This window comes from Canis aureus, chromosome 17 (genome assembly GCF_053574225.1).
Source record: "Canis aureus isolate CA01 chromosome 17, VMU_Caureus_v.1.0, whole genome shotgun sequence".
Taxonomy (NCBI): Eukaryota; Metazoa; Chordata; class Mammalia; order Carnivora; family Canidae; genus Canis; species Canis aureus.
In genome coordinates, this window is record NC_135627.1 from 7,882,591 (window position 1) to 7,908,442 (window position 25,852).

Below are 25,852 nucleotides of genomic sequence, written 5' to 3' on the forward strand. Positions count from 1 at the left end.
TTCTCTTCCATTTCATCTGTACTTGGTATTATGTAGAAATTTAGTCATTTTAACATCAAATTTAGTGTTATCATTTCATAATTAAAATTTTCTAATTTTATCAAAATAATTCTTTCTGAGACCAAGAATTACATGCCATAGGAGGACATCTGTATGACTGTGTGCACTTTTGGGTTAGGTGAGCCTTGAACAAACAATGTGGAAGTGTCAATCTGATAATTTCTTATATCAGAAATACTACTATAGAGTGTCTATCTTACTGATGAAAATGTAGTCTATCCGACAAGGGTGTTTTTGACACAGGAGAGTAGTTAGGATTTGTTGTTTTAGGGGCCCCTGGGTAGCTCAGTTGTTTAAGCTTCTGCCTTCAACTCAGGTCATGATTCCAGGGTCCTGAGATTAAGCCCCATATTAGCTTTCTCTCCTATTCCCCCTGCTTGTGGTCTCTCTCTCTCTCTCTCAAATAAATAATATTTCTTAAAAAAAATATTGATTTAGTATAATTATGTTCCTTAAGTAATCATACAAATGTAATTTCAAACTTGTGTTGGCTTGCAGTTCTTATATGAGTTAAATATGGAAATATCAAAACTTGATGTGACCAGTTTTACTGTTTATATTGCCTTTAATGAGTTGCACATTTTTAAATAAAAATTACATCACTAACTTACATCATTAAATTATTGTTGAGAAGAAGTCATATGAACAAGCAAAGTATCAAAAGAATAAATGCTAAAAAAATCTTATAGGGATTCCTGGGTAGCTCAATGGTTGAGCATCTGCCTTTGGCTCAGGTTGTGATCCTGGGGTCCTGGGATCCAGTCTCACATCAGGCTCCCCTTGGGGAGCCTGCTTCTCCCTCTGCCTATGTCTCTGTCTCTCTCTCTGTGTCTTTCATAAATAAATAAAATCTTTAAAAAAACCTTATAAACCCATTATTAAAAAGCATGCAACTATTAGACTTATGACTCACTGACAATCATAGAATATAGAATGGACCCATGAACTAGGAAATCTTAGGAATTACAGATAAAAATACAGTAAAACCAGAGCTTCTTCCATCGAAATGGTGATGTTTGGCCCTTAGGTCTAATTTGAAGCTGACTTGTTTGAGGCAGCTCTGTGACATGAGGAGAGTTCAGGGAACAATGAAATAAGAAAATAAAGAATATGAAAAGAAAATGGGAGTAAAAAATAGGCAATTTTTCCCCCAGACCCTAACCTGTGAATAGGCAGTACTTAAACTTCGGAAACATACCCTGCAATGCCAAGGCTTTAGCTCATTTTTTTTTTTATCACTGGGTTTTAAATAATATTGCATTTTAACATTTAATAATTATCTCATTTTCTAGCGGGACACTGGAACTCACAATAGAAAACATGGGAACAGGGTCCGAGTGTCTCATTAGCAAGAGCTTCATAGCTATGATCCATTAGAAGACTGAAAGGAAAAAGAAAGCAAAATTACCATACATAGTTTCCTTAATGATATTTGTTTATAACCCAGAAACATGCCTTCCATAAAGTATAAAAGTTTAGTGGAGGATTCTAACCACGTAATACCCACATATTACAGTGATGTAACAGTCATTAACTCCATCATCACCAATTACAACTAAATAAATACCTCTGTGTACAAGGTGTGAGGAAAATTTCCCTATATTCAGAAAAGCAGTATTAAAATGTTTGTGTATTCAAAAAAATGTTTGTGTATTCAACTGAGAAAAACAGGATCATATCTTTGTATTTATTGCTGTAACAGTTTCAGGTTATGGTAGTTTCCATTTATAATATTTCATATGAAAAAACTAAATAAAAATAAATAGCAAGAGTCTGTAAAGAATCCCATTTAGGATGAATGTTCAGATTATAAATACTGAACACATGAGTGATTATCAGCATAATGCACACAGATAGCCTACTTCAATGTGTCAAAAAAATTGCAAAAGTAGCACTTTATTAATAGATGACATAATGATATTTTAATATTTTTGTCATCAGAAAACTGCTTGGCTGCAAATGATCTTCACTGGAAGCATTTTGCTATGAGATGTGATTTTTTAAAATATGTGTAAGTTTTTCCATCAAACCTTCAGTTAAAAATACTATCTTAGAAATGCAATTTTTCTGATTTTTTAATAAAGCATCCTAGAGATATTCATTTACATGAAAATCTATTTCAAAAGCTATAAAACAGTCATGCAAGTTATGAGGTAGATTTTGCCCTAATTTTTGTATGTGCTGTTGAGCTACAAGAATAAAAAGCTCACCAGATGATTAGCTTAATGGAAATGGAGACTATGAATGCACAACAAAACTAATACTACCGGTTGAAAATCGTTTTAAAAACAAAAAGAGAATCATTCAAATCAGTGCTAAGTACAAAGGAAATTTGGATTCAAGTTCCAACCTCTAATGAAATAGTTTCATGTTTCATAGATTTTTTTTTCTAAAGATGGTTTTTCAAGTCTTCTTCCAATCTTTTTAAAATACTCCATAGTTTTAAAGGCTATTGACAAAGGGTATAGCAAAAATTCAATTTCAGTATACCTTGACTGCAGTGGGAAGTATGATACTCCATTCATTCTTTTATTCACTTGACAAATGCTTACTAAATGCCTATGCTTGACAAGTCACGTTCCCTGCAAAAAAAATTCTTCCATCATGTGCTTTATGATCTAGTGGAGGAGCAATTAATAATGAAAGTAAGTGAAGTAGATAGCACGTTAAATAATAAGTACAAAAAGGGAAAAAAAAATGATGCTTGGTGAGATTAGAAATGCCTGAGGGAGGAATATCCATGTAAAGACAGGTTGAGAAGTTAACAAATTAGCCATGCAGATATTAGAAGGAGGAATATCTAGGGTGAAAGCCTGCCTGATATGTTGAAAAAACAGACCAGAGACCAATATGGTCAGAGCAGAGAGAACAAAGAGATGAATAGAGTTGTCAGAACAGTAATGAGAAGACAGTTATGGAGAGTCTTAGAAGGTGTAGTCAGGATTTGGCTTAGCTATGAATGAGATGGGAGTCACTGGAGGGTTTTGAGCAGAGGAATGACATCATTCAGCTGAAATATTAACATGACCCCTCTGACTGCCCTGGAAAAAAAAGACACCATAAGGAGCAAGGCCAGAAACAGGGCTGATTCAGGGACATAGTCAAATTGTTTTCCATCTGTTTCTTAAATCAGAAAATACTGGCATTTGTAGCTTAAAGCTGTATCCATGAGAAGTCTACATTATGTATTGTCATATATCATATGTAACATAAATATATATCATTTTTAAAGTTTTCAGAGAATATATATAAAATATTATATAAAAGTTGCAATGCACCTACCACTGAGGTTAAGTAATCAAGAATAATCAGCACAGCCTGTAAAGATTGCCCTGCCTCAAGATAATCCCTTCTACTTCCTCATCATAATCGCTACCATAAATGTAATGTTTATGATTCCATGTTTCATACTTCACATTTTTAATGCAGATCTAAGAATCTAAGTGTATCTCCGTTTCATCAGTTAATAGTGTGTCAGGAAAAGAGAAATCCTCCAAGTATTTCAGAGTGAAGATAATGCAGTGGTTTACAAAATGTTGGAAAGCTGAGGAAGTAAAAACAGACAAGAAGACAATCCAGAGTCTGCAAGAGCTTTGATACTTTAACCCTGAAGCTGCTGCCACTGAGAGGATCCTTAACAATAGAAGGTGCAAAACCAGGATCCTATATTCCTGCCTGAGCCCTGGAGGAGCCCAGGAGATGGTAGTCCCTGAGGTAGGGGGTTCTCACTTGGAAACAGAAGCCATTGATACCGGCTGCTGTGAGGCCACCAACCCCCAGCTACTGCCATGGAAGAAAGAAACACAATAAAGAGAAAATGAAAACTAGCTGATAATAAAATATAGGAAATGTAGTTTTCAGACTTTCAGCTCTCTGTCATAAACAGAAAAAACATGGCAAGTTGGAATAAAGTAGGGTAAAATACACTTCAATATATTCTTCTTAATTTTTAAAGGGTGGGTTGTTGCTTTGTTTTTTTTTGTTTTTTTTTTTTCCCCACATGTAAATCTTTGATATTACCCAGAATTAATGTCTATCTTTGGTGTAGAGGTACAATTTTATTTTTTCTTGATATACTACTAACAATCGATATTTATACCACAGGCTTACCAAAAACCTATGCTACTTTTATCATACTTTATGCCTACTCAGATGTGAAGTTCTTTTTCAGGGCTCTGTTTTCTATTTCATAAATAAATATATTTAATTATCTCTAAACCAGTAATGATAGCTTATGGGCCTTAGATCAGGCAGGAAACATTTCTCCACATTAATCTTTTTAAATATATTCTTAGTTATTCTTGGTAACTATCGCCTTCAAATGCAATTTAAGATTGTGGAATTTCTTAACAAATTCTGTAGGAAATTATTGATATTGCCTTAACATTATATATTTATGTTAGTGATTACTATCATATCATTATGAATGGGGTATCATATCCTTAATCTCTCTTAATAAAGTTTTATGTTTCTCCTCACATAAGACTTTATCTTTTGTTAGGTTATTCCTTAATATTTTTTGTTGTTACTATAACTAGTGTTCTTCTTTTAACTACTTTAAAAAGGTAATTTGTGACTGGGATATAAGAACACAATTGATTTTTAAAATATCTATCTTATATCTGTTAGGTGCTTTTTTTATCCCTGTGATTTATTGATTCTATAACTAGAAGCCTTTATCTCCCACTGCCCTTCACCCATTTTACCCATTCCCACACCCCACCTCCCTCTGATAACCATCAGTTTCCTCTCAGCATTTATAGGTCTGATTCTGCTTTTTGTTTGCTTATTCACTTGCTGTTATTTTTAGATTCCACATACAAGTGAAATCATATGGTATCTATCCTTCTCTGTTGTACTTTTGATTTATTTAATTAGCATCCATAATCTCATATAGATAGAATTTTAAAAATAGAGAAAAAAATTTTTTCTCTTTATGATGAGAACTTTTAGGATTTACTCTCTTTGCACTTCTCCTAGATAGAACACAGCAGTGTTAGCGGTAGGCACCGTGTTGTGCATCACATCCCTAGTGCTTAGAGCTGGAAATTTATGCTTTTTAACCACCTTCCTCGGCTTCTTCCCCCTCCACACGAGCCCTCCTCTAGTAACCACAAATCTGATCTCTTTTTCTATGAGTTTTTGTTTGTTTGGTTTTATTTTAGATTCCACATATAAATGAGATCATATGTTCAATATCAATAAATGAATCTAATGAATCTACTCTGTTCCAGATACTGTTCTGGACCCTTGGAAGATATCACTGAACAAAGTGGACCAAGGAACTCCTCTATGTTAACTATGTAAAGTCAAAAGTTTCTTTTTTTTTCACCATTTTCTGTTTTCTGCCATTCTTGTTTCAAAAACAGGAATTGGATTTTACCAAATATATGTAGTAGGATGTTAAAATTGAACAACTGAAGCCAATTTCTTGTGACACTTGAAGTCAATGAAGAACAATAGCTTCCTCAGTCAAAAATGTATGAATAGACATGGGTGCAAGACGTGGAGGATTTGTGGCAAAAAGCTCTCCAGCATGTATACTTTTCCTCATGTGAGTGAACAAATTTGAATGTGCTTGGAAGCTTTTAGTCTGGCAAATTTCTTTAAAGAGACACTGAACACTTGAGAATTTAGAATAAAATTATTACTTTTCTTGAAATTAGTACTTGCTGATCATGGAAACTGAAAGGCAAGGAATTAAATACTTGTGAGAGGTTACTATTTTCCACTGACAACTTAAAAAGGTGAATAAAAATCCTTCTAAGAGGACAGCACTCATAAATCAGTACTTGAATACTCACACAAGGAAACAATTCACCATGAGTGAGCTGTATCGACAATACAACACAACTAATTAGGATAGCCAAGTAACTACGATTGTAGCGATCCAATGAAATACAAAATGATTATCTATGCAATGTTGACAATTATTGTTGGTATTTCCCCATACCCTCTTTTCCACCCACTCTGATTCTCAGATAAAGGTAGAGTGGAAAGATTATCAAAAAATTTATCAGGGCAAAAACAAAAAAAGAACTTTTAAAGTTTAAAAAAATAAAATTATTGTAACTTTAAAAAGTCAACAGATGGATTAAACAGCATGTTAGGCACAGCTTGAGAAAAGTAGTGACCTGGAAATTACACATAGCACAGTAACATAGATGGTAAAATAAAACAAGATGAAGGAGTGATCAAAAGACACGGGATACAGAATGAGACCACTGAGATGTCTGGTGAAAGCCATACCTCTCCAGAAGAGAATTGCATTTGCTTCTGCCAGGCCCCCCTGAGAGCTATCAATTTGGAATCATGTTATCTTAATTTCTCAACTCCAGCATTTCCTGAACCATGACAATAACATAAATAATCCAAATCCAAATCCTAAATCTGTGAGAAAATTAATCACAATAAATTATCCATGAAAAGATCTTTCCCCTTCTGAGACTGTAGGCTGATACAGATAAAAATGTCCCTTTTAATAGAAAACCTATTTTGTTTTGTGGATCCTTTTCAGCAAGGCTACCATACTGTGAGGGTCCTAGGTTTTTGTGGGGGATTCATTCATGGGAGTGTAAGGTGCCATTTCCTGCCTCCCACACTAATATTAATGAGCCAGCATTGAGGTCAGCACAGTGGCACACACACTCAGAGCAGGTGGTTTCCCTGTTTAGAATGCTGGCTTCCCATCCTTGGTGATATTTTAGGCTCTTTGGCCTCCCTTATTCTCTCAGAAGCTCAGAAAAGAATTTACAGGGAACTTCTAGAGATTTTCAGAGTACAGTTTTTAGGGTATGTAGTAGCCCATGGCGTATACAAATATTTAAATAGGTGTTTGATCCTTTTTTTTTTTTTTTTTTTTTTTTGAGAGTGAGAGAGGATGAGCAGAGAGGGGCAGGGGGAGGAGAGAAAGAATCTTAAGCAGACTGCACACTCAGTGCAAGCCTGACACAGGGCTGATCTCATAACTCTGAGATCATGACCTGAGCCAAAATAAAGAGTTGGATGCTTAACCTATTGAGCCACCCAGGTGCCCATGAAGATGACATATGAAAACAGAATATAAACATATTCTGATGATGTGAATGATCATTTTTATCAAATACTATCTCAGAATTCCACTGTCCAACACTGCAATACATAATGTTATTTTTTTTTAATTTTTATTTATTTATGATAGTTACAGAGAGAGAGAGAGGCAGAGACACAGGCAGAGGGAGAAGCAGGCTCCATGCACCGGGAGCCCGACGTGGGATTCGATCCCAGGTCTCCAGGATCGCGCCCTGGGCCAAAGGCAGGCGCCAAACCGCTGCGCCACCCAGGGATCCCCATAATGTTATTTTTAACATATGGGCTAATAAGACATAATTAATGTTGACTGACCATATGAATGATTTATTTGCATCAATGGAAGATTAAATGACATGTGTGACACAATAAGTCAAATAAAGATGGTAGACAAATTGAAACATTATACAGCATGCAGTAGAGTAAGCATACTCAATCCCAACAGCATTGCACCATAAAAGCCAAAGAGCAGAGTTTACACCATGAATGTCAAGTTAGTAAAGAAAAAAAATCACCATATTAACTTGATATTATCATGTGAAACTTACTGAGTTTTTAACTTTACTAATAATTAAATTGTATTTCAATATATGTTTCATACCATTTACAAATGGAAACAGTTTTTACAGAAGACTGTATTTTACTGTATGTTAGTAATATTAAAAATAATTTGTAAAAGTATCCTTAACCATTCCCTATCCACCCACCCAGAGCACCAAATTCCTCCACTATCAGCAGGACATTAGTAAAATGTCAAATGGAAGCAATTTGGAATTCTGAAGGAAAAGCTGAATACTATACTGGAGGAGGTTGGAGGGTCCTTCCTGGTAGCTGATGTGGCTTTGCTTCATTGGCAAATCAAAGAAACTCGAGAAGGAAGTATATTTGCAAGTTATATATAAGATAAACAATTGGACCATGTCATTTACACACATAATAAGAAAAATAGATACCACTTTTTTTCTGTGTCCCATGTCCAGGAATTATGGCTAAACCCTATGCATGCTTAATTCCTTAAATTGGCACAAACCCCCGAAGAGGAAACGGAGTCTTAGAGAAATCATATGAAGCTTGTTATTCCACTTCTGACCGAGTCCTTGCTGTCTAATGTTTAACTTCAGCTCTTTATCTCGATGCTGTAGTGCCTCCAGAGAGGTCTATAAAACAAGGACATGAGTTTCTAAAAGAGAAAAAAAACTTACTTTGAGATCTGCACTGGCCAGAGCAAGCTGCCATTATCTTTCTGCTCCCATCTCCTCATTTGTGAAGGAGAAATGGTACCTGCGCTGAAGGATGCTCCAGAGGTAACAGTGTGGCTGTGTCTCTCGGGATCTGAGATACAGATCTCTGTATCTTCTTCACATCTTTAATTTTCTAAACCATCATCCTCTCATACTTCTCAACTTCTGTGTCCCCTGCATTTTGGTGTCCAATTTTACTGTTGCCCCCTTGCCTGTCAGCTCCTTCTAAGAACTACTCTATTTGTTCACAGCACACTATCAAAATCACTCTGGAGGGGAGGCATCAAACTACTTCAATTACAGTGCCCAGGAAACATATTACAATATTCATTTTCCCCTCCTTGCTATTCATTTTCCAAGTTATTGTTTTAGACTAATACTATACTCAACAATAAAGAGACTTGCTTTGGACTTCTACTATATTCACCAGTAACAAGACTGTCAGAGAGTTTGAATGATACAAGAAAGCTTTCTATAGCTGTTCCAAAAGAAAATAAAATGTCTGTGATCTAAGTAGATCATGAAAATCGGGCATATGAAAAGACATCCTTTTAATCAAAACACTCTGTATGGAACATGGTAATGCAGCCATAGAATGCCCTGTTTGATTAATTAATATCGATTGATATTAATTCTACTATTTTATAAAGGAATATTATTCCCAATGAACTAAACTTTCAAGTACTTTTGCAATCATGTTAATCCTTTGTTCTCTTGGTGATACATTAAAAAAAAGATGATTAAAATACACAGAAAGATATTTTAGTGACTTAAGAATATAGAATAAAAAAAAGAATATAGAATAAAATTTATATGACAAATAGGAATATTCTTCTCTAATAATCTAATTGTGTGTCAATTAAACATCAATGCTCTATAAAGAATGATTTTTTCCTTGTTGTCAGAGATTATTTACTCTGAACCAATAAAATAAGACTTCCCGAATAACCCCAATTAAGTAAAACTGATTTCAGGAACAGTTTTATAAATATTTAGAAACCAAAACCTTTCATTCTAAACCATGGAAAGTGACTCTGCACTAATACTGTCTGTCAGTGACCTAATTAGAGTCATCTGCATACTGATGAGACTTTGAAGGAGATAAGCAATAGCAGGCTTGTAATAGATAATTTGTATTTCAAAATAAGCTATGGCTATTTAACAACAACTCAAATGACACATTGAATTAAAAGAGTTGTTCAAGTTACTTCTTAACAATAAACTCCTGTTACAGCTTTTCAATTGTGTTAAGCTTCAAACTGATGAACATCTTATGAATCCATTTATATTCATAAGGTGACTCCTCATTAAGGGCTTAATTCTCAAATTCATCTTCAAAATATCTTTGTCAAGAAATTTAGAGTGATTTACATGTTATTAATTAAAATATTTTCTACTTATGTAGCAACATGCATCTGAATAGCAAGATGCACCTTTCAAATAATCTTACATCATCCCCACCCCCACCCCCCACCTCCAGGATGTAATTCCCATGTTTTAGTTGTTGAAATGGTTGAATTGAAGGGTAATGAGATATGAGCATAGAAAGCAAGTCAAAATGAGCTGGGATGTTGGGGCACTCTTCATTTTGCCTCCTAACATGAAATAAGACATACAGAACCTTAAATAAACTGACCAAGACAACTAATAAACTCATCCCACATGTCTAATTTACTGTCCCTTATTGGTCGTTGAAAGTGTAAAATGTCTAGAACCATTCACCAGTCACTGTAACTGGAAGTGGACAAGTGAGTTGTGGTAATTTATAGAATGTCTTCCTCCTCTGACCCATTACTCTCTCTTTCATGTAAATTTCAAGCGATAACTGTGGTTTATTTTCATAAAGTTAAGTCACTCTACAGTATAGCTGTTCTGTTACCAATTACTCTATGCCTGGCAGTCCTGGAAAAATAAAATGCTCTGATGACATAATTGTAGGTGAGTTATGAAAATAGCATACCTTTATCCAAGATAAAGTTCAAGTTTTCACACACAAAAAAATCTCTTCATTGACTCCAGAGGGCACATCCGGCATAGACAACCACTGGTGTTATTTATGTGGTCTCTGAACAAGAAAGTTAAGAATTACCAGTGGAATTTTAAGTAACTAAGGAAGAATGAACTGGTCAGCACTGATGGTGGGGAGTAAAAGCAGGTGGACAACATGCCAAAAACACTGGGTTTGTTCTCAATCACACAGCCTTGAGAATTCAGAATAATCTCAAAGTTCAGAAATTTTTTTCTCCTTCGTAACATAAAAAGTGTTCCATTCAAAGCTGAGATTTGCAGTTGCAAATATGTCATTGCTCTAAAAACCAGTAAGAATCAGACCCTAGAGCTGGAAGAAACTTTATAGGATATTATATATGTTATATATAATTAATAATATTATATAGTGTTATATTAATAATATTATATATTAAATATACATATATATAACTTTCAACCTGAAAATATTTAGAAGTTTTATTTTTTTTCATTTTATAAGGGGGAATCACTAAAGCCTAGGTGACATTCTTAAAGTCAAAAATAATAAACAGGAGATTGCAAGTGATGTATACTTCTATTTAATAGGATGTTAAATACCTGGGTTTTTTTTCTTTTAAATCCAACTAGAAATGCTTGATTTATGTTTATCTAATGAATCATATTTTTTGGGGGGGATTATTGTTGTTTTTTCTTTGAGGTCAGTACGTGAGTCACAGTTTGGATACCTTGTCTTGCAAGAAGTCTCCTACTAGAGTCCATATTTTTACTAACCATGATAAAAATCTATACATCACATTTCATCTGAACAGACACATTCCCATCTTTTCATTGCAAAACCCCATCTGAACGTCTGCATTTGAAGGTAATTGACCTTCAAACATTGTGGGTAAGACTGAGTTTAGAGTAAAACAAATAAACAAAAAGCATTTTGGCAGAAGCCTGTTCATTAATATTTCAATACCTACAAACAATTCTCATGCTGAAGTCGGCCATTTATTTCCAAACCTGGTAATAATCTAAGTTTGATTTCCTAGCCCAGAGAGAGTTGAATCTGTCCTACACTGATGCAATTAATCTCATGCCAGCACTGGCATCAGCTATGCTCCTGTGTTTAGGTTTTGGTTAGGTGAGGTCATTTAATGCTGTATTCAGAATTTCCACACGCTGCTTCATTGATATACGCACACAGAGAGTGACACTCAGCTAGCGTTGCCAAGCAGATATCACTTCAAAGAATAGAACTGAAAAACTGCAAGAGAAGCATAGTGCTGTGTGGTCTCTCATAGGGAGAAATATTGTCCCAATCAGTAAGTGTTTCTCAGGATGCTGAAAATTCTGAGTTTTTGACTTTTCCTGGGCACTGCAAAGCAGTGATCTAAAAGTCACCTTGGTGCATGTGGTAGTAGCTAGCAACCCATCACCAGAATGACATTTTCTTTAAAACAAAGTCATACTTCCTGTGCACTTCAGATAAAAATAGCAGAAGCCTCCAGCACTGTTCCACATTTTATGGTCTTATGGACAGGCACAAGAAGTTTCATTTAAAAACAACAGAACCCATCGAGTGTTCATTTAGTTGTATAGAATGTCAGAGTTTGGCCGCATTTTCCCCTTCAGTCTAAATTAGATCTGCATAGTCGATGCATATCTGCATTTTGCTGCAGCAGTCATGGCTGAGCAGCTATTGTGTCTACTGAGGCAAGTACTGCTGGCCAAGCCTGCCTTTATGCCCTGGAAATTATTTGTCATTTGGAATATCAAACTCAAATGACCCTAGAAGAAAGAGAAACATATATTCAAACATGTGGCTCTTCTGATTTCTGGTATGTACATGATTCATAAAAGCAGGGAGACCTTGTTTATGATACCCTCAGACTCCCAACCATAGTACAGGATTTGGGTCAAGTGCCACCTTTTCCTCCATGGCTCCTATTGGAGCCCACCAGATAGTCGGCACATGCTGTTTCTCCCCACCATCACAGCCGGCACCTGCTTTTATTATTTTCTTGTTTCATTTCATTGTGATTAACTTAATTTTTTTTTTATTTCTGCCAACTCTCCTAGACTTTGAGTTGCCAAAATAGAGTTTATTTCTTATTCACCATTTTACTTTAGAGACTAGCCCCGGGTGGATCCTCACCAAGTCTGGTGGCTGGTTCCCATCTGCCTAAGCTCACTCCTAGCTTGATGCTTTGTTCTTTGCACAGCAAAGGAAAATGGAGGTGTGGTAAGAAGATTCAAGAGGTTTGTATTGGTTTTATTTTGTTTTGTTTTTTTCTTCCCAAGTAGCCCTTGCCATCTGGTTATTAAAAGGTTAGTGAGTCTAGTGTTTGGCACAATGCAGTTGGCCATGGGTTGACTTCACTATAGTGTGTTGGTAATGGGTATGTTGGAAACAAACAAACAAACAAACAAACAAACAAACAGAAACCTTCCCCCATCTACCTTCCAGACCTGCTTCAGTAACTTACCTTCCCCGTCCTGCCAGTACACGTCATTTGGGCTGATAAACCTAGGGAAGCTCTGCTGAGGTCAGACTCAGACTAGAACATTTCTCAAGATAAATGGTAAAATTAAAATAAAGAAAGAAATTAAGGAATACAGTACAATACAATACAAAAGCAGTCAACGTGTTAGCCCCAGGGTGGGAATGCAGCCCATTTATCTCATGGAATCAACCCAAACATGCAGAGTCACACAGCAGAGAAACAGTTAAAACTGAGCCAACAATGAAATTGTTAAAATTCCTATGGTCTTATTTTATACATGATATTTTATTTAAGAACAAAAACAGAAAGGAGCAATATAGAATAAAATATCATGCAAATATGTATTGACTTATCAATAGCATTTGGCATTGATTGTCACAATTACAGCAATATTAATACACTAATAGAGTGTATAATACACAAATGCAGATATTGTTAGTACACTGATATTAACATGTGATATTTATCTAGAGTGGCCCCATGAGTTTTACTGCTTTGCTGTTCATACCCTACAATCTTTCCTTCAGTATGTGAGGACACTGTGACTTGCTTTTAGCCAATAGGTTATGGTAAAGGTGAAGGAACATAGTATGTAAGTAATTAAGGTAAGCTCAATTTTTCTATTGCATTTTTGCAATTAACTGTGCCAAACTTTATCAGGGCTTTGAATTTCAGTGGGAGTGGACCCAGGAGTTGGTTCAGGGGTCCTTGAAGGAGGGAACTACTCTTTTTCAGCCAGGAATCTAGAGAAAACAATAGTAAACTAATCCCAGACATGGAGTGGATACATGCAGTTACAAGGATCGTGGTAGAAGAGTCCAGTGTTCTACCCGATAGAGTGCAGAAGGCTGGTTCAGTGCATGTTGTTCAGGAGAAATGTTTTTGGTTTTTGTTCTTGTTACTGTTCAGGAGAAATGTGATACAGGACTGCCATGAGGTTAGTCTTATGTCACAAGAAGTGGCCTCTCTCTTCCTCAGATTCCACCCCTTCAGATCTAGTCTGGCAAAGTGACCCTCTCCTTCAGACAGCAGACACAAGGCTGTGTATTGAGCAATTTGTATTGATGAAACAGATGTAAACTAATCACATAAGTCTCAATCCTGATGTTATTCAATAAGTAATGTAAACAGTAAAAATAATTCAAGAATTAATTGTGCCCTTCAAAGTGACTCAAGGGTAACTGGTATTACTAGCTGATAATCAGAAAAATCACTGTTCTCAAGAGTCTAGTTTCATTGTTGTTACTGAAAAGGTGCTTGGAATTATTTTCTCCTTGATATTTTCACTAATATGTCAAGTATGAGAAAGCAAAATGGAGACATCACCCTGTTTTACTCAGAGATTGAGAACTAAATACCCTAAAAAGCACTTAATAAAGAAATCAAGAGGGGTGCCTGGGTGGCTCAATCAGTTTGAGTGTCTGACTCTTGATTTCTGCTTAGGTCATGATCTCAGGGTCATGGGATTGAACCCTGCCTAAGGCTCTACAATCAACAGGGAGACAGCTTAAGATTCTCTCTCTCCCTCCCCTCCCCTCTCTCTCTCAAAAAACAAAACAAAACAAAAAACAGAAAAAGAAAAAAGAAGAAACCAAGAATTGTGTTTGATGTTCTAAAATAATTTAAATAGCTCATTTCAATACTACACATTAGAAATTTGTGAAACTCAAAGAAAAAAATAAATATTTTGATTAGTTTGTTTTTGCTAGTTTTGAAAGACTAGATATAAACAAATAATAATAGTAATAAAATGTTCCTAAACTTTGAGATGCTATATACCAGCATATACAAACATCAATAAAAATGGCTTTTCTAAAAGCTTCTTTTACTTATACTCTAGAATACATTTTTAAAAAATAACACATGAAACATAAATTATAATCTAAAATAAAATTATATTTTATTTGTGGAAATTAAAATAATTATACAAGTAGCAACTAGGCAATGTATATAAATTATGCCAGAAACAAAAGCTGACTTTTGAGATGGTAGGACTAAAAACAGGGTTTAAAACAGGTAGGAATTACCATAGGCATTTGCAAAGACCATCATATAAAATTCAGGTTTTCAGATAAATATGAGGAATTCAGCTGAGTGTGGGGGTAGTTCTTGAATGTAAAAATGATAGTAGATTTTGAACCATCTTGTTATATAGATGAGAGAAGCTTTTAGCCAATGAGTAAACAATAAGACTCTGAGTTTGTTATGTCTACTGAAACATGCTCTAGCCAAACAACTAAGGCCCTACTTCACAGACTTTCAAAAATATGTATCAAGAAAGCAGAGTGATTCTTTAAATGAATCCTGTGTGAAAAACCAAGTGGACCACAGACAAAAGTGGAACCATGTTATTAAAATACAATGGAATCACTCTCATTGTTTTCAGCAACAAATATGGTATGGTTCCCCAGACCACAGGTTGCAAACCACTGCAGCCCATCCAGAATAGCAGACTATTTCCAAGTATATCAATATCTGGTGAATTATTTGGAAGAACTGAAGCCCTACTCTTAAAGACTTAGAGGAATTACTTTTATGCATTTAATAACATTTCAACTCCTCTAGAGAGTGGCTTAATAAGTCAGTTTATGTATATGAACAGATCACAATTTAACAAGACCATTTTGACAATGCAATTTTGAGGAGCAGGGGCTTTGAAACATAATAAAAATAATTTTTTAGTTTGGGTTAATTAGTACCAAGGAATGGGTGCTATAGACATCTTTATTTCATAGCTAAGATGGTGAATGCCCACATGTCATCCCAGAGGGACATGAGGATCATGCCTTATTTCACCCCAGAGAAAGAGCCCTTCCCTTGTTCAGAAAGCTGAGGGATAAGGTAAAGTGGAGCATCAGGAGACTCTGTTATTATAATTTGGTACAGAAGTTTTGGGCTTACCAAAATGTCTACCCTAGAAGTCAACAATCTATGGCTCATCCAATCTGTGTAGGACTGGTGAGCTAAAAATGTTTTTTTTTTTTTTTTACATTCTTAAGTAGTCAAAACATTGAGAGAAGAGTAGTATCTTCTGTCACTTGAAAATCATACAAGATTCAAATCCCAGTGTCTGTAAATTAGACTTTATTGGTACACAGCCGCCCCCATTTGTTTGAATTTTGCCTATGGCTCCTTTCATTCTCTTACACTGTTGACTATTTTGATGGAGACTGATGGCTCTCAAAGCCTGTATCATTTACTATCTGCCACTTTTTAGAAAACTTTTGTCCATCCCTAAGAGGTGATATCAAGTTAATTACACTAATATACCTTGCTTTAAAATATCTTCATTCTCTTTAGAATATCTTCATAACAGCTTTTAGGGAATTTCTCTATTAAATCTTGGTTTTTCATCATGACTTAAGAGAAAAACACAGTGCCACATATTGTGCATATTCCCACTTATTTTTCCATTTAAACACCAAATTTAGCTATCAATTTGGTAGATTTTACTTTTTTTTAACAAATTAAAAAATAATCAAGTATCACCCACATGTTGCATATATTTTATAGCAAAAGAGTTGTTTATTATTTCATGTTTTCCTGAAAAGCAACTGAGAAGCATCTAGTCTTATAATGTAGCCATAATAATGAAATATTATTTCATTCTGCTTGAATAAATAAAATCTAAATGATGACTGCAACTTGTTACCCAATTTCTAAATGTTAAAAAAATTAAATGGTGAATGTTTATATATTTGTGAAAGAAAAAAAAGACCACTGTGATAATCAACATAAAGGGAATATAGGTATTATTTTTTTAATGAAAACATGGCTCCAAGTAAGTGCCAAATAATTAACTGTACAGAGATAAAGGTGTACAGATCATATGTAACCTCTCACAGAACAAGAAAATTACTGAAGTAAATGTTGTCCGTAAATATGCTCCTTTTTTTTAAGATTTTATTTATTTATTTATTTATTTATTTATTTATTTATTTATGAAAGATACACAGAAAGAGAGAGACAGAGACACAGGCACAGGGAGAAGGAGGCTCCATGCAGGGAGCCCAGGATCAGGCCTGGGCCAAAGGTGGCGCTAAACTGCTGAGCCACCCAGGCTGCCCTGCTCCTTGTTTATAGTCTATCCCTACCAAACTTACACTAAACTTTGGCTTAAGTAAAGCAAGATAATTACCTAATTATTTTACTGGAAGAAGGTATGGATGGGTTATTGAATATTAGAATAAAAAATCATATAGAAATTTTATTTAATTTTGCAAAAACTTATGCATCAACATAACTTTTGTACCTTTAATAACTCTACTCCTTATTATACATAAATGGATAAAAATATTAAACTATATATTCCAAATATAATCTACTTGTAATAAACATTTAAAGTTGAAGGCTGAAATATATGCTAAACTATTATGTTCATTAATACTTCACTTTCAGTAGAGGGGTTACACAAGAACTTTAATGATTCTTGTAAAAATAATTAGAATAAAGTTATTTTAAAATATACATGTGAATGCTAAAATATATTTTTAAATATTTTTTTTTATTTATTCATGAGAGACACAGAGAGGCAGAGGGAGAACGGGCTCTTCGCAGTGAGCCTGATGTGGGACTCGATACCAGAACCAGGTTCATGCCCTGAGGCAAAGGCAGATACTCAACCACTGAGCCACCCAGGCATCCCTGAATACTAAAATATTAATTTTGAAATTTAATCCTTCACTTATGTTTCCTTATCTCGACTGTCTTGTCATCTTAGGAAAAATATGGTACCCACTTAGAAAAATCAACCCTTGGTAGAAATACGAAACCTTTAAAAGGCTTAAATTCAAATTCTGCTCAAAAATATTATCTTACTTGAAAATGGAAAAAACGTGTTTTGCAAACATGAACATAAATCTGGATTTGTATATAATAATTTCATAATGCAAAGAAAAGTAGATGGGTTGAATATTTCTACTCATTGAATATTTAGTTCTTATGTAGCTCAAAGAGGATCATATAATTAATGGAATTGATTCTGAGGTCCTTTTTTATCCTGATATTTTTTGAATCAAGATTGTTCAAACTAGCATGATTTCTCTTTTCTTAGAAACAAATATCTAATCAATATATTCTTTTATTCTCTTATATGATTAACTACATTGTTTTCAGTCCTATGTAATTTGTACTAATGTTACTTAGTAAAGGCTAATTTACTTTCCTGAGTAAAGGAATGGCCTTCTAATTTATTCCATTAAATCAATGACTTTAAATATAGAACTTATGCTGATAACATAATAACGTCTCCCCACTTAAATGAAATACAATTTTCATGTGAATTGACTTTATTTAATTGTTATACAAGTAAACTCAAAAGAACGTAATTTTTACTTTAGTTTTCTAAGAAAAGAACAGTATCTTTTCTAGGTAGAAATTGTAAAAGGTTTACTTTGATTTTTTTATTCTCTTTTTTTTGGGGGGGGGGGTTCTAGTAATGCCAGGTTTTCTAGCATTTTAATTATAATTAAATACACTTTTAATTCTTTCTTTTAATTTTAAATTCTTTTAATTATAACATTGTTCAGGGGTGCCTGGGTGGCTCAGTCAGTTAAGCGTCTGACTTTTGGTCTCAACTCAGGTCATGATCTCAGAGTCGTGAGATCCAGCCCTGTGTCAGGCTCTGCACTGGGCATGGAGCCTGCTTTTGATTCTCTCTCCCCCTCTCCCTCTCCCTCTTTCCACAATTTATGCTCTCTTTCTTTTTCTCTCTCAAAAAGAAAAAGAAAGTAGGAAAGAAAGAAAGAAAACAGCAAGAAGAAAGAAAGAAAGAAAAAGAAAGAAAGAAAGAAAGAAAGAAAGAAAGAAAGAAAGAAAGAAAGAAGGAAGGAAGGAAGGAAGGAAGGAAGGAAGGAAGGAAGGAAGAAAGAAAGAAAGAAAGAAAGAAAGAAAGAAAGAAAGAAAGAAGAAAGAAAGAAGAAAGAAAGAAAGAAAGAATGAAAGAAAGAAAGAAAGAAAGAAAGAAAGAAAGAAAGAAAGAAAGAAAGAAAAGAAGAAAGAGTTCTTCAATATATTTTAATTTAATGTGTTTGAAATGTAAGAAGCAAATTCTATTTAGCTATTCTTTTACCAATCTCGTTAATGGACCACTTCATTGGTTTTTTTCACTAGGGAAAAATATTATTATATAGGATAATTCACAGCAGAGTTATCCTCAAAATAGACTTATGGACAAGCAGGTGTGTCAAGTGTATAGACAAGACAGCAGTTCATAACATTCAAAGACACTCATTCTACCACGGAGTCTTCTGTCAACTTATGCCTTCATTTAAAAGTTGTGCCTGAACCCAGACATGTGATTTCTTTGCCACCAAAGAGAGGTAGTCCATGGCATCTCCAAGGTAGCCAGGACATTGCTATAAAGAATCTCTCTGCAAACAAGTTAATATGTGGCTTGACTGTTCTCTGTACAAGAGAGAGAAGATTTCAATAATACATAATATTTTAGAACTTTAGATGTCAAGTACCATCATTGCAGGCAGTGAAATTTTTGAACACATGATTCTATCATAAAAATCCAGTTCATTCTAGCTACTAGTGGATATGCCATAACAAACTAGAAACACTGTTTACTTGCAATAATTGAATAATGGCATTGGGAAGGTAGGACTCTAACCTGGCAAGAGTTACAATGTAGAAGAGAAGTTAAAAAAAAAATGGCAAAAGCAGTATTTTGAAAAATGTGTTCAATAAAGGGAGGCTGGCAAACAACTGGGGAATTAAAATATGATGGCTCTTAATTCTATTATCTATCTATCTATCTATCTATCTATCTATCTATCTATCTATGAGTCCAGAATTAAAACCATCATTCATTTCTCCCTTAACATGCTTTTTTTTTTTTTCTTTTGTAGAGAGGGGATGGGGAGGGACAGAGGGAGAGAGAATCTTAAGCAGGCTCCACACCCAGCACGGAGCAAGCCCAACATGGGTCTCACTCTCACAACCCTGAGATCATGACCTGAGCTGAAATCAAGAGTCAGATACTTAACCAACTGAGTCATTCAGGCACCCCTTAATATGCTTTTTTGGACAATGACCTTCAGACTGTCTTATCCTTAAAGCTCTTGTACATTATCACTAGAGTCTCTGGGAGGGTTGTAGATTAATTTCAAAAATGGCAACATTCAATATAATATAGAATTTCTAAAAAGTCAAAATATTGGTAGGTGAGTGAGCCAAAATCTCATTTATTTACATCAGTAAAATAGGCACCTCAAGAAAAATGATCTCCCTTGAGTAATGTATTGCATTTCCCTCTGTTTTCAGAAGGAATGAGTAATGACAGTGAAAAGCTTAGGTTCATTAAAGAAAAACAAATTTAATGTACTGGAATCTTTTATTTAGAAGGAGCCTGTGATATGAGTTGACAGTTGCTTTGTTTAGACAAGTGTCATAGTTTTATTTCATTGACCACATTTTCTGAAGTCAAATCGGGCAATCATTCTATCAGCATCCAACTTGGACATCCAACATCAACAGAAACACAATGGCTTCAAACTAAAGACCCCAAACACTAAAAAATCAAATAATTATATATTTTTTTCAGTAATGGCAACATTTTACATAATTTGACCCATATGGGGCTAGATCATCAATGTTGCTGAGGTGAAACCTAAGTCCAGATTTCCATTACAGAAAATATTTTTAGGAAAATAAAACATTTTAAAACAAACAAGAGATGTGTTGTTAATTAACTAAGGAAAGCTAAATATGTTATTTTGAGGTTTAACTATGATGTAAATGTAACATTCCATTGAATATTCCTTAATTTTGAACAAATGCATGCTATTTCCACAGAGAGAATCAAATTAATTTAGATATTTCCTGTCTCTAGTTAGGGTGATACCAACCATCCTTGAATTATTCTAACATCTAGTAAGTAACAACAATAGACTAGAAATGGCAAAGAAAGTTACATTCAGGGTAGAGTGGTCTTAAAAATTCTAAGTAACTTTATTGTTCTTTTATTGGATCATTACAATCCCTTTGCAAGGAGGATTCATCTACTAAAAAATAAATTAAGGGAAAAATCACGAATATTATAAATTTTAGAAAATGTTATCTTTGGTAATTAAAAGTAAATATTTATGAACTAGTTCAAGCAATAAAAGCCTATTAGATTTTGTTTTCTAGAGTCAATCATCATTTATACTGGACATGCTTTGTAGCTTCAGTTACATTCAGGATATTAGAAACTGCCATCTCTTCTACACAGGTTATGTTCTTTCTTTAATAAGAGTTTAAAAAAATGACAGTCTTTTTTTTTTTGACAGTCTTTTTATACTATATTTCAAGACATAAAATTGATCCACAGAACAGAAATAATTGTCCAGATAATTTCAGCTAAATAATAATTTAGATGAATTATCTAAAATATAGAATCAAAAGTTTAATTTCATTATTCATTCTCTTTCATTATCTAATTTCTTTTAAACATAATGAAAATTTCTGCAATCAAAAATCAAACAAGTTATATGTAGGACCCTCTGACATATAATTAGCCTAACCACAAAATATAAGTATTAAGCAAAAAAATAAAAGCAAACTCTACAAGAAATTTTTGAAGATTGTACAAATAACTTACTATCATAGTAAGAAAAGGAAGATGATACCATTCAAATGTCCTTGGGCTATTTTCAAAAAAATTTTGTTTATTCTGTGTTATGAAAAGTACAACATGAAGTACTGAATATTGAGTAAACCTAGAGTTTGTATAAAATCTGCTTCCCAAACCCATGATTGATGGTTTGATATAAATTAAAGCCATCACATTCCCATTCAGTTTGTAGGAAATGCATACATTTGAAGGTACATTAGTTCAAAACTATGCCTTTCAAAACCATCTACATAAAAAAGTCACGTGATTTAGTAGCACATATATTGTCTATTAAATAATGTAAAATTCAAATGTAGAAAAAAAGCCTGTGCAGTGTAAAGATATTGTATATATTATAGCTTTTCTCAATGCATAATGGCTGTGTTAATATGTGGGAGTTTTATCAAAACGACTCCAAAGAATAAGAAGTGAAAAAAGTGAGGTGTATGTACCTCACTAATTTTTCTAGTAAATAATAGAAAGACAAAATGAAAATCACTGGTGTCATTGGCCCTCAGCTGCTTATCTGAACACCTGGAGTTGAAAAGTTGTGATTTCTAAGTCTCTAATATTAAATGATCTTGTGATCCATATTATTTAACTTTCTGTGATTATATAATTTAGGCTTAGGTACACATTTTGGACTGTCTTGAGGGCACAGATGATGCTTTTAACAGGAAATAATTGGCAGGCTCTGGGGCAGCATTCTCTGACACCCATGCTACATGCTGGCTATATTTCAGAGACCAGCAAATTGCCTTTCATTAAAACAGACATGATGATTACAGATTTAAGATTGAATGATAAAGTAACAGCTAAAGAGATAATAACAAAAAGAATAATCTATATAAGGATGATAGCTTCTTTACAAAGGTGGATTTACCATAAACTATAGGACTCCTCAAAGTCATTGGAAGGGAGTTAGTAATGTGGTCACACAGTTTCATGGCTTTGTAAAATTTGGAAAGTTAAATCATTTGAATATGATTCATGAATACAGCTGTCTCTTTCTACCCTGATTTCCATCCATTATACTACCTCTTATTTTAGTGGACCATTAGAAGACTACTGTGAATTTTGGGATTCAACTGAGAGCAGTTAGTTTTGGAATTCTCATTTGGGTTTGATAATTCAGGTTTATCTTATGCTTTGTCATCACTTTCATGGTAAAGTGTTTGTGGGTTGATCACGGCATGTATAGAGAGGCTTTCAGGAAAACCTCTAATGTCTTCTGTGCTGACGTGTCCAGTCTAGAGATTCTGGTAAGTCATATCATGCTGTGAACAGGTCCCATAGCCTTGACATTAGGGCCTTCATGTTAAAACTAATGTGAGAAGTACAGCAGCCACAAAAGGCATGGATAGGTGAGGACAACTCATCCAACCCCTAGAAGTGCAGAATAGTGAGCAGAAGATTGTTTTCACTGACAATCAAAATAGAAATTCAACTCCTCTTGGTAGCAATATGCAGAAATGTGTGTGTACATGTATATATGCATAATTCATATACATGCATATGTATATGATTCTGTACATGTCTATGTATATCATATATGATTATAAAAGGACCATATATTTTATTTCTTTTCTGATGGGAATTCCTCAGAATGGAATTGATGAGAATCCCTGAGTTTACAGGGCACAATCTCATAGCGGCACTTCAGCATTCAGGGGTGCCTTATGTGTGTCGTTGCATGTTTTTCATATGCCAACCTACCAAATCATGCCTTAGCATATCTGATGCATTTCTTTCCTAACGAAATCTAGCAGATGTAGACAAAACACCACACAAATTGCTACCAACTCAGCAAATAGATTGAATAAACAAGTTCAGAGCACCTACACATTTTAACCAATAAATCAATATAGGATAAGAGTAATTTGATTACAAATTAGTATAACTCAGTGTACAAGCAGCAATTTAAAATGTGTATGAATTGCTCTTGTGTATACCTTAATTTTAGATTACTTTTGTGTAGTATTTCAGAAATATCAATCAAACCAGTAATTTAAAAATATAGTATGGAGGTAGGCAACCAATTAATCACTGTTTTTTTTTTTCTCTAGGTTTTGTTATGTTTGTGACATTTGCCAGCTTTGTTCTCAATTTAAATATTCTCTTACTCAATTTTGGTTTTATAATTTTTATTCATTTTCCTTGCAAATTATAAACAGAATGAAATTATAGAAGTTTCAATGTCATAAGATCTTGTATACGTCAATATTGATAGAGCAGCTTTAAAGACTGAAGCCCACCAGGAAGCATCAACTGTTTTAATGGCCTATCTTGTCTAACATACTTGAGTTCTTTATAACTAACATACAATCATGTCTCCATTTTATGTCCATCACCATCATTATACAGGGTTAGGCTGGGCCCATGCAAGTATTGCTTTTATTCAGCTCCACCCTTCCAACCTCAATACAGGAGGATTTATCCTGGCTTAAATAGTTCATATTTTAAAGTATCTACAAAACCTATTGGCATTTATCATTAATCAAGCAAGGAAGGTCGCCTTTTGTATTAAATGCAAAAAGCACACGGGAGATTTTGACCAATCAAAACTTTTTCTTGGCAATATTTAAGACACTAAAATTTTAGCTGGAAAATCTCTTCCCTGAGGGTAAAGCCTAACTCCTAAGCCACTTCAGGAAGAGGGTTTTGAGGATCCTTCTATTACTTAGATGTGTATACACCTGGAAAGCATTATTTTATTCTTTTGCAAAATGATTTTTGTTGACATTCATCAGCATTACTATTTATATTTAATGATTCTATTAATTAGGATATTTTCAGCCACAAACAGAAACTCCATACTCAAGGTATTTTTTGGCAACCTAACCAGAAATCTAGATGTGAATAGACCTTCAGTCATTACACAATTGGAAGATGAGGGAAAACCAGCAGGAATAGTGTAAATAGATATAAGTGAGGTAATCCTATAAACTGACAAGAGTATACAGATCTCTGATACCGTATCTAGTGAAAACAAAACAGTAAATAATTCAACAGGGCTTAAGAATGTTTTATATGCTTAAGGCCACAACGTGGAGAAGAGTGAGAATGAGTGGGAGTTTAGCCAAATTGAGCTCTTACTAAAAGTGGAAATGTCTGCACTCTGGCAACAGGACCCACATTTTATAGTGATGAAAATGGCAGTAGAGTGAGGAAAAGAATTCCAACCCCAATAGTATTTAGAGATTGGACTCTGTTATGGCAGGTGTTTGAGGAAGCATTTCAAAGGTTTTTTTTTTATTATTTTATTTTTTATTTTATTTTAACCATAGAAAACAAATCAAGTCATAAGTGTCATTTACAGATGTGGTGCTCCAGACAATGGACATTTTTTGGATGAGCAGAGTGTTAATATAGTGTTCCTCCATTGATTTCATCAAAGCCGGTACAGATTTTAAAAATTAGTTGCACATCCACTCTGTCACCTTTTCTGTCTATTTGACATCACTCCCTGGAAGAATCCTTGGACTAGGAAGAAGCATAAGCCCCTCCTGTGTCATTCGGCCCCGTCTTATAGCAAGGAGAGCAGCCAGCTGCCAGAGGTTCTATAATTTAAGGACCACATTGGTCATGTTCTTGTCATGCCCTGATATTATTCCCTGTCCTTCTCCATGTGATATTGCACTTGTGATAGTTCCTAATTTATTGGATTTTTTAAAGAACACTTTGGATTTTATTAATCAGTTCTAATTTGTTGGTGATTTTTTTTTTAACTTCTATGGTATTTCTTATTCTTTTTTTTTTTTTATTTCCTATTCTTTATGTTGATTGATCTTAGTTTTTATTTTCATTGTTTTTAATTTGTCTAGCTTCGTGAGCTGAAAAATTTCTTTGTTTATTGAAAAACTTTTACATTTAAAATGCACTTAAAAATATGACTCCCGGGGAGCCAGGGTGACTCACTGGGTTAAGCATCCGACTCTTGAATTTGGCTTAGGTCATGATCTCCGGGTCCTGAGATTTAAGCCCAGTGTCAGGTTCATGTTCAGCACAGAGTCTGCTTGTACCTCCCTCTGCTCCTACCCTCCTCATACTGCTCACATGTACGCTCTCTCATAAATAAATAAATATTACATAGATAAAATCTTAAAAAAAATAAATAAAAATATAACTCCCTTTTAAGTACTTTTTATCTTTATTTATAGAGGTAATGTTGTCATTTGATTCAAATTATTTTAAAAGTTTCTGTTTCTTTCATCTCCTCAACTGGACAGAAATATGTTGCTTTAATTTCTACATATTATTTAATGTTACTTTCAAATTTCATTGAACTGTGGTCAATAATTATGGGTTTTGATTATATAAAAATGGGAGAAATTGACTGAAATTTCTCTTGTAGTCTAATGTATGGTTATTTTTATGATAGTTCACAGTATATATTCACTGTTTTC